Raw genomic sequence first — 10,782 nt, 5'->3', positions numbered from 1 at the left:
TTCATGTCCAATCCACGAACAGCCTCGTTCTGGGATTGACCTCTATTAAAAAAAGCTATGGAAACACCAAACCAACTCGGAAACTAGTTTATTCTTTACATTGACACTCTTATTCAAAACCAATACATACATATGCATAACAAACATCAATTTTGACTGATAAACGTTTAACTACTTACTAAATAATGCATTTACAATACACAAGCCAAGCATAACTCAGCTATCAAAAATGCTGAAGAAGTTGTGACTTCTTTGTCAGAGTGGACAGAGTCTGCTCAACTTGATAATGACTTATTGCGAATGGTCTGGTTAAACTGACCGCTGTTGAGGAAAATTTGGAGTTACTGAACAGGAAAAGTATTGAAAACCACATCAGAATATTTGGGCTGGATTTAAATATAGTCTCAACAATTGATGAAAAGAAATCGTGTATAGTTGATAAAGTATTAAAACACTCATTCCAGCTAAAGTGCGACATTTGATGTCTTCAGGGTTTAAAACAGCACACACTAAAATATTGGCACCTAATTGAATTTTAACGGGCAAATTCAGGTTTAGTAAACTGACTAGAAAAAAACGATATGCAACATGAACAGGTATATATTGTTACTTGTTACATAAATATAGTCTGAAATTTGGATGTTAACAAAAATTGTGTGTCTTCGCCAAAATTTGTTTTCTTATACTGCGTTTATTTTTTTGAAGGATAAAAGGTTTTTAAGATTGCTTACCTTTTAATAATCATAAATGCATTGATATACTTTGAAAAGAAAACATTGTGAAGGTAGCGTACATCAGTTCTCTAAAAATAGCTGATATCTGGATGTCTTCAAAATTGAAACCAGTTACGAGTCCTGTTGTTTAGAATGCCTGTATGAATGCAAGATTGTTTTAATTGTTTGTTAGATACATTTAAAATAAACCTTTTATATCACAATAAAGTTATAACAACACTTTTCTGATAACACTTTGATTTTAAATTCAAGAATTGTTATCAAATTTTAAATTTATTGGCGTAATAATTCAAAAACCATTTACGAGACAATCATATAATTCAGAAACAAGTACACTTGCTAGTGTTGGACAAGAACGCATATCACTGATAGCACTTAATAGGGGTTGTTTTTAAATAAAAATACTACTTTTATCATCTTTAGGTTATATAATTTGCCACTAAAGCAATTAAATGTTATTTCAAAACCATTTACGAGCCACCAGTTACGAGTCAAGTAAAACAATTATGTTGGTTCTGAATTGTTTCTTTCGGCTTAAAACATTCTGTTTGGGGTTTTTTGTGTAATGACGTCATGTATGAGTTGTGCATGATGTCATAACTTTGGATCCGCCATTTTCTGGAAGTGGATTTTCACAATAACAAAAAAGCGAAGGGTAAGTGTCTTTCTTTGTATCCTGTTTTTATTTTTTATTTTTAATTATGGAATTTATAAGACAATTTTCAAATTAAACTCTAAATATTTTTTACTAAGTAAAAAAAACTTAGAAAAATTATGAACTGTATGAAATGAATGCTGGTTAAGTTGTGTCCCGTAAATGGTCGTTTCGTCCCGTAACTGGTCATATTTTAAATTCATGTTTCTACTGGGCATTGTTGGTTTAAAAAAGAGTTTTTGGTCGTTATCTTTTATTCCAAGGAGTAAAGAATAATAGTATAGCAATGATACACCATTATATTGTTACAAGCTTGTGCATTTATAACAAAAATGTTCACAAATGACTAAAGACTAAAAAAAATATTTCTATTGTAGAATGGCGAAGTCAAAGGCCCAAAGAATGAAGGAATATCGAGCAAGAAAAAAGGCTGAATTGGGCAAAGAGTGGTTTAAGCGAGAAAACCAACGAGTAAAGGGATATTTTGTACCAATATCAGAGTTGAGCGAAGAGAAGCAGGCTCATAAAAGACAATTAAACAGGAAGCATTGTGAAACGTATAGAAAGAAACGTAAGATAATTGCCCATGAGGAAAACACACAGGAGGTTGGAGAAAGCAGTCAGAATATTGATTCACTTGAAGATGAAAATGGTGTTTCAAGCAGTACTGTCAGTACAGCAAATGAACAGTCTTTAACAGTCAAGATGAATTTTGGGATGCCAAAAGAATCAAGTAGACAGTCACGCGGGCGAAAAAGAGTGTCTAGAGCGCTGGCCAAGCAGTATCGAAAAAATGAGACACTACAAGACGAAAATGAATCATTGAAGAGAAAGCTCAATACTGTGCGCAAACGGTTGAATCGATTAGAAAGCAAACAGAAAAAGGCGCCATTAACACCAAGAAGTAAATCCGACAAGCTTTTGAAAGATGCTGGATTAGAACCCAAACATGTTCCAGATATCCGAAAAAAGATATTATTTGCTGAGTGTTTGAGCGAAGAAATCAAGGAGGCAAAGAAAGCCAACAACCAAAATGTAGTGATGAGAGTCGTGTCAGGCGAGATTATCAAGAAATACAAAATGAAGAGAGCACTTGGAACAAGTACACTTCTTGATCGTAGAAGACTAAACAGCATATCAAAATCTGTTGCACATATAAAAAAACGCACAAGAAACGCAATGATAAATAACACTGTAACAAGAGAAATACACGAATTCCTGTCAAGAGATGACAACTCTAGACTATTACCAGGCAAAGCTGATGCAATCAAAGTAGGGGCAGAAAAAGCACAGAAACGTGTATTAAACGATTATATGTATAATCTACACACAAAATTTCTTGCTGAATCAACATACAAAATATCACTTTCTGCATTCTACAATAAGAAACCTAGATCAATAGCACATGTGAATTTCTCATCTAGGAGCGTTTGTTTATGCCAAAAGCACCAAAACTTTGCGTTAAAGTTGAGGTGCTTGAAGAATTATAAAGTAACAACAATCACCAGTCCTGATAGATTTATGCAAATGCATAACAATGAAGAACTCGAAAAGACTCTGGACAAGATACAGGATACCACTGTGCGCTATCAAGAGTGGAAGCGAATAAAAATGAAAGATGGAAAACAAAAGATGAGAGTGATCGACTTGGAGCTTCCAATAGAAGAGTTTAAGGCAATGATGAAGAGGACATACACAGAGTTTTTAGGTCACATACACAAGGTAGTAGAGCAATACAAAGCTGTAAAAGTAATGAAAGATAAATTGCCAGCTAACCATATCCTAGTTCAAATGGATTTCAGTGAAAATTACTGCTGCCAGAATATGGAAGAGATACAAAGCGCATACTGGAATGCTACAGCAGTAACACTTCACCCAACAGTTATGTACAAAAAAAGAGTAAATGGAACCATTGAACACAAAAGCATTGTATACGTTTCAGAAGTCTTACAACACAACGCAAGTATGGTATTGGCCATCGTCGAGAAAGTGATTGCTGCCGGTAAGATGTATGTAGACAACTTGGAAGCGATACACTTTTGGACGGATTCACCGACTAGTCAATACCGAAATAAGACAATTTTCAACTTCATAAGTAATCTTGAAAAGTCACATGGCATAACTGGGTCCTGGCAGTATTTTGAGAGCGGACACGGAAAGGGGCCATGCGATGGCATTGGCGGCACTACGAAACGCAATGCAGATAACGCAGTAAAACAAGGGAAATTTATTATACAGGATGCTGGGGATTTTTTTAAATGGGCAAGTCAAACTGATAGTCAAATTGAGTATGATAAGATAGAGCAAACAGAGTTTGAACAGAGTCAAGAAAGAGTTGAGAAAGAAAATAAATGTATAAAACCTATCAAAGGTACAATGAAGATACACAGTGTAGTTTCAATTGTCCCAGGCATTGTTCGAACCAGAGAAACAACCTGCGTATGTGAAAACTGTTTTAATGAGAATGGATTTGTTGAAAACGACAAATGTCTATGGATTACCCAAAACCTAATTAAACCCACACCAGAAGATCAAAATAACCAGGATGCAGATGTCGATGCAGAAAAAGTAATTGATTTGCCATCTCAAACACTTGCTGCTGATGATGATGTAGAGAACCCTGAAAACCAGATAATTAGAGAGAATCTGAAAGAAAAAGAGTATGTAGTGATTGTGTATAATGATTGTCGTTATATAGGTCAAGTTACAGAAATAGATGATGAGGATGACGAGGTAGAGGTCAACTGCATGGAGGAATGTGGTAAGGTCAGTGGTCGTTACAGATGGCCAAGAAACACAGATAAGATATGGCTTAAAAGAAACGATGTATTGAAAGTAATTGAGGCTCCTAGACCCACAGGGAAAACACAAAGAATCTTTAGTGTTAATGAGAACACCCTTTAATTTATGTTGGCCAAGTAGAAACCCCAAGTTTCAATGACCAGTTACGGGACACATAGTTTGCATATACTGTTCACAATTGTTAATGACATAGTTACAAAGTTAGTGTTATTTTTCTTTGTAAAATTGTTTCCTGAACAAGGGACAGTTCTTTAATTCTGCTTAACTGTTAATATTACATACTTAGTATCGCGAATATGACCCCAGTGTTATTCATTGATAAGAACCATCAATATTGATGCCGGATAAAACAAATCAATAGCACAAATGATAATTATTTACATCTGTTTTAAACAAATATATCAATCATATGTAGAAAAAAATATCAGTGTAAACAGAAATATGTTTCTTTTGACTTAAATGCTAAATAGCAATTTACGAGACATTTTTTAACCATTTACGAGTCCAATATTAATATCAAAATAATGTTTGATCAAGATATCTTACATTCCTATGTTTTGCATGGTTTATTGATCTTAACTTTGATAAACTTAAATGCATTTTTGTGTTTCCTATTGCTTTGTTCTCATGGTGTTTTTGTAAATTAAAGACAAGCTGTGTTGCCAACATGTTTTACTTTCAATAAAACAGTTGACAATTGATTGGCGTCGTACATTTATTGTTTTGTTAAAAACGGTTAAAATAAACAAATTCTTACACAGAAAGAAGTACTTCTTCAGAAAATAATAATAAACAATTTGTGACTGGAGCGGTTTTGTTTGTGTTATTGCATCATGCCCATTAGTATTGTCTCGAAAATAGCATAATAAAATGCATTGGTGGTTTCATAAACACTCTCATTTTTAAAAAACTATAATAGTTGTACTCATAAAAATTTACATTTCAATGCCAAAAAGGTATTGCAATAATAAAATGAACCCAAATAACAGTTATTCAAAACTTTTTTTTTTCCCTGTTTACATGCTGTTAATGTCGCACATAAACCGGAATGAGTGAAAAGTGGCATGTCCTACAGTGGATTGGTCTAATGATGACATTGCATTTGTTAAGATTATTTCTGGTGAACAAAGCCAGTCTTCACCTCTTGTAATTGCCCATTTACGTTACGGACGATAAATTCCGAATTTACCATGGCAGAGATAAACTTCGTGATTGTGGTATTAAGGTGAGTGATGACTTAACCTACACTCAAAGACACCTTGAAATCACTAAAAAAAACCAAGGCCAAGCAGGATACTACTACAAAGGCAAATTACAAATCCGCAACACAGAGGCTAGTTCAACAGCATTAAATGAAAACAATGTTATTCAATCTAGGACATTTGTTAGAGCCACTCGCCGAGCTGACACAGCCCGCAATACGTCGCTAGCTACAGATCCGCGGTCCGAGGAGGCTACTACAGTCGAGCTACAAAATGAAGTGGTGGTCAACAATCTTGGAGATCAAGAGGAACCAATCATTGTAGACTCACCCCAATAGGGGTGTGGCCAAGGTCAACCTGACACAACTTTTTCTGTTTTATCTTGGAACATTGAGGGTCTTTGTAACAAGATTGATGATCCTAGTGTAAATAGTTATTTAAAACTACATGATGTCATAGGCTTACTAGAAACTTGGAATAGTAAGGAACTGCCTTTCTTAGATGGTTATACTGGGTATAACGTGCCAGCTTTTAAATATGCAAATACTGGTAGAGCTATGTGTGGTATATCGGTTTTTGTAAAAACTATGTTAGCAAAACATTTTTCAAGGTTACATTCCCCTTTAAATTTTGTCTTTTTTAAGGGTTAAGAAGGTACTATTCAATACCCCTAAAGATATTCTTTTTTGTTTAATATATCTTCCACCGACTGCATCGCCAGCTTATCGTGAGGAACCAGAAGTAGGAATAGACTTGTTCGAATTCTATTTAAATTTGCTTGACATTCAGATCGAAGATGTTGACATAGCAATATTTGGTGATCTAAATGCTCGTACAAGCTCGGAGTCTGATTTAATTGAAATGGTTAACAATGTACCTGAGTTAGAAGAATATAATGAGATATTTGATTCAGGTATCCCAGCAAGAAGGTCATGTGATTTGACAATAAATGCACAAGGTCAGAAATTACTGAACTTTTGCAAAGGAAATTCTCTATATATTATTAATGACAGAACAGGGGATGATAAAAGCACTGGTCACTTCACATATGCAAGTTCACATGGATGTAGTGTTATCGATTATCACATTGTAGCAAGAGATCTCTTTCGAAACGTGATAGACTTTAAAGTGTGTGATAGAACAGAATCAAGCCATTTCCCAGTTTGTTTGAAATTGAGAGTTGATAAAGTTGATCAAGTTATTAGGGGATCAGACAAAAATGCTATTAGCCATAAGTATATTCTTAAAGGCAGAAATGAGGACTTATTACAGGAGTCACTTCACAACTGTATTGATGAGAGTGTAATGAACGACTTGTTACTTGATGTATCTAACCGTGAAACTGATATAAATGATGTTGTGAGAAAGATCACAGTTACTTTTAAATCTTGTTTAGAACCATGCATTAAAACATGTGCATCACAAAGACAGAAGAGTAAATGGTTTGACAACCAGTGTTATGTGCTTAAAGTATGTTGAGGTGCTTAAGAAGATTCAGAAAATGGAGATCTGATGAAAGCCTGAGTGATTATGTTAAGTCAAAAAAATTGTTAAAATCAAAATGCGAGTCTTCTAAAAGCAGATATTATCAGGATCAGTTGGATGAACTTACCTCAAAACATAATGACCCAAAGTCTTTTTGGAGAAAACTTAGATTTATGTCAGGAAGGACTGCAGTTGGAAATGATATTAGTTTGAGTACATGGAAAACACACTTTGAAGATCTTTTTGAAACAGCTATTAATGTTAATCTTGATTATGTAGACATGGTTGAAGAACAAGAAGTAAGTGACATTGAGGATTGCATTTTTAATTCCCATATAACAGAAGAAGAGGTATTACTAAGTGTGAAATCCCTGAAGGATGGAAAAGCAGCTGGTGAAGATTATTTACCACCTGAGTTCTTTAAGATTTCTATAAACCACTGATGGTAAAACTGTTTAACAGAATCATTAGTGATGGATATTTTCCGGAGGCGTGGAGCAAATCTATTATCGTACCTATATTTAAAAAAGGTGACCCCAATATCACAAAGAATGATCGAGGTATAAGCCTATTGGATATAATGGGGAAAATATACACAAATATAATAAACAGAAGATTAACATTTTATGCAAATGTGTTTAGTAAAATAGAAGAATCCCAGTCAGGTTTTCGTGAAAACTACTCGACCATAGACAGTGCTTACATACTGAAATCCTTGATTGAAAGGTATAAGTGTATGAAGAGCCGGAAACTATATGTCTGTTTTGTAGACTTTAAAACTGCGTTTGATTCGGTCAAAAGACATAAATTATGGGAAGTCTTACAAAAAGCAGATATTAAAGGCAGATTACTGCAAACAATAAAATCAATGTATGCGCATGTAAGATCATGTGTCCGCTCAAATGGTATATGTAGTGACTGGTTTGAGGCGAAAGTTGGGCTGAAACAGGGGTGCCTAATTTCTCCAAAACTTTTCACATTCTTTATAAATGACTTAGCAGTTATGATGCAAAATGGTGCCACTAGTGGTATAGAACTAGGACCAAATGAACTAGAAATTTTCCTACTCATGTTTGCGGATGACATTGCATTGTTAGCTGATAGCGTTGTCGATTTACAAAGAAAACTAGAAATATTGTCTAATTTTTGTATTGAGTATAGTATGTGTGTTAACACAGAGAAGACAAAAGTCATGGTTTTTAAAAATGGCGGGCATCTCTCAAGGGCAGAAAGCTGGACTTACCGTGGAACTGTAATTTAGGTTGTGAATAAATTTACATATGTGGGTGCAGTATTCACACCTAAACTTTCACTTGACTGTATGGCTTCAGAGCAGGCGATAAAGGGGAAACGTGCCCTCAATTCTATCCTTTCTAGTTTGTATAAGTATGGTCAGCTTTCCAGTAGTACATTTTTTAATATATTTGATGTAAAAATTTCCCCAATTTTGTTGTATGGCTCGGAATTGTGGGGATTTTGTGAACGACATGCTATTGAAAATGTTTTGCTTTTTGCCTGTAAAAAAATTCTTTGTACTAACATAAAGTCATGTAATGCAGCTGTGTTAGGGGACTGTGGTAGGTTTCCAATGTGGATTGAGAGTATGAAAAGGACTGTTAAATACTGGCTCCGATTACTTCGAATGCCAAATGAGAGATATCCAAAGAAATGCTATTATATGTTATTACAATTAGATAACTTTTTTTCTCATTTATTTTCACATAGAGTAGTAATAACACATTGTCTTCATCTTTATATAATATAACCTTCTATGCATTTTCCATCAGTATGGTTAAGCTCACACACACACACACACACACACACACACACACACACACACACACACACACACACACACACACACACACACACACACACACACAGACGACAGTGATATCCCCTACACTTAGATATGCATACAAGTAAAGACTACAATAGAGATTTAATATTTGTTAAATAATTTAACAAATACATACATTACGAAAATAAAAAAAATAAAAAAAGAATCGTTATGGCTATTTGTGTCTTTTACTGATTATGTTAGTTTCAGTATTTCCCACTTTTTATTGTGGGCTTCGTACTTATCGTTTTTTAAAGCAATTTGCTCTTCTATTCTAATCCTTAATTTAAGATACATCATGTATGCATTAAAGGATAGATGTCTATTATTGCACTTGGTTGAGTTTATAAAAAAAATCATTAAAACAATAAGGAAGTTGCAAACATTACTATATTTGTTTTTTACATACTAATCTCAATAAAGCCTCACGTTTATTGATTACGATGTTAATTGTTGTTGAGGCAATAAACGTATTTAATTTGTTCCACAACTGTTGTGTTTCATAGCACTCCCAATATAGATGTTCTATGGATTCGACACCTGAATGGCAAAATGAGCATAATGTACAATCAACAAGTTTGTACTTAAAAAGTAATGTATTTGTTGGTATTATTCTCAAAAGGAACTTGTAATAAAAACTGCGTAAGGTGGTGTCTATTGTTGGTTTGTATATATTAATATAGATATGTTTCCATTCCATATGTTCATTTTCGCTTGCTAAAGTTTCTGTCCATTTTAGTTCTGAAGTTGGTGTTAATGTTGTTTGAAGTAGTATTAAGTAAAGAAAATTGTTTGATTGCTTTGATTGTACAACTTTTTCTTTGAATGATGTGTTGTTAGTGTGGCTAATTCCATCTTTAGTAAGCTGTATTCTCGTTTCCATCGGGATTGATTTAATGAGGGTTTGGTATCTTATGAAATCGGAACTTTGTATGCCGTATAAATATTCAATTTGATTAAAATTTATTCGTTCTATAATCAAAAATGTACAATTAGATAACTTAGGATATGTAAATTGGGTAAGCTGTGTGCGGCTGCTTTTGCAAAATAATGGTTTTAACTTTATATGGATAAACCATGATGTTGTAAATGAAAAGTTGTTCCTGCATCAGTTCACCGAACGATTAAAAGACACCCATCTTCAGAGATGGTTCAGTAATCTAGAAATGTCACCAAAGCTTATATTGTATAAAAACATCAAATGCAATTATGAAAGAGTCATATTGTGATATACATTTGCTAAGAAAATACAGACATGCTTATGCTCAATTTCGTAGTGGTGTCCATATGTTGGAAATCGAAAGAGGACGTTACTCCGGCACCCCTCGAAACCAGAGACTATGTAAATTATGTAATAAACAGGAGGTAGAAGATGAGTACCACTTTATCTTCTCGTGTCCGGTGTATGGTGATTTACGAGTGTCACTTATATCGAGTAAATACAGGGCTAACACAAATATCCATAAGATGCATATCTTACTAGCATCTAGAAATGAGAGTATTATTCAAAATATTGCTCTTTATTTATATCTTGCATTTAAGAGACGACAGTATATACTTGATGTCCTGTCTTAGTGAAAAACCTTAAAGGTGTGTCATGCATGTTCATGTACATTCATGTATATATATATGTTTGTGTAAATGTTCACTTAAAACACTGTACTGTGTTTATATTTGTAATATTGTGCATAACTGTGTCAGGTGCTGGAGGCCTTAATCACAAAATAATTGTCTTGTCTTGTCTGTTGTCTGCATTTATGGAAAATATTAATTACTGATAACAAGATTGTAACCGTGTATTTAATAGCAAAAATATTAAATGATTGGTGAATGCTAAAATATTTACTGTGGTCAACTATAGTCTTTTAAGGTAAAATACCGTGTTTTGTGCTCATTTCTTTCAAATTAAACTTTGTATCCTTCATAAGAACCACAGTTTTCGACATTTATTCATCCTTTCTGGAAAATTAAAACAATGTAATGAATTGTGGTAAATAGAATCTGGGAGTAAGAGTGCATCTTAAATTGGTACAGTAATTTAAATTTACCGACACTTATTGGATT

Source organism: Mya arenaria, chromosome 9, assembly GCF_026914265.1.
Source record: "Mya arenaria isolate MELC-2E11 chromosome 9, ASM2691426v1".
NCBI classification, from domain to species: Eukaryota; Metazoa; Mollusca; class Bivalvia; order Myida; family Myidae; genus Mya; species Mya arenaria.
The sequence above is the reverse complement of the archived record's forward strand: the minus strand, read 5'-3'. Positions refer to the sequence as shown.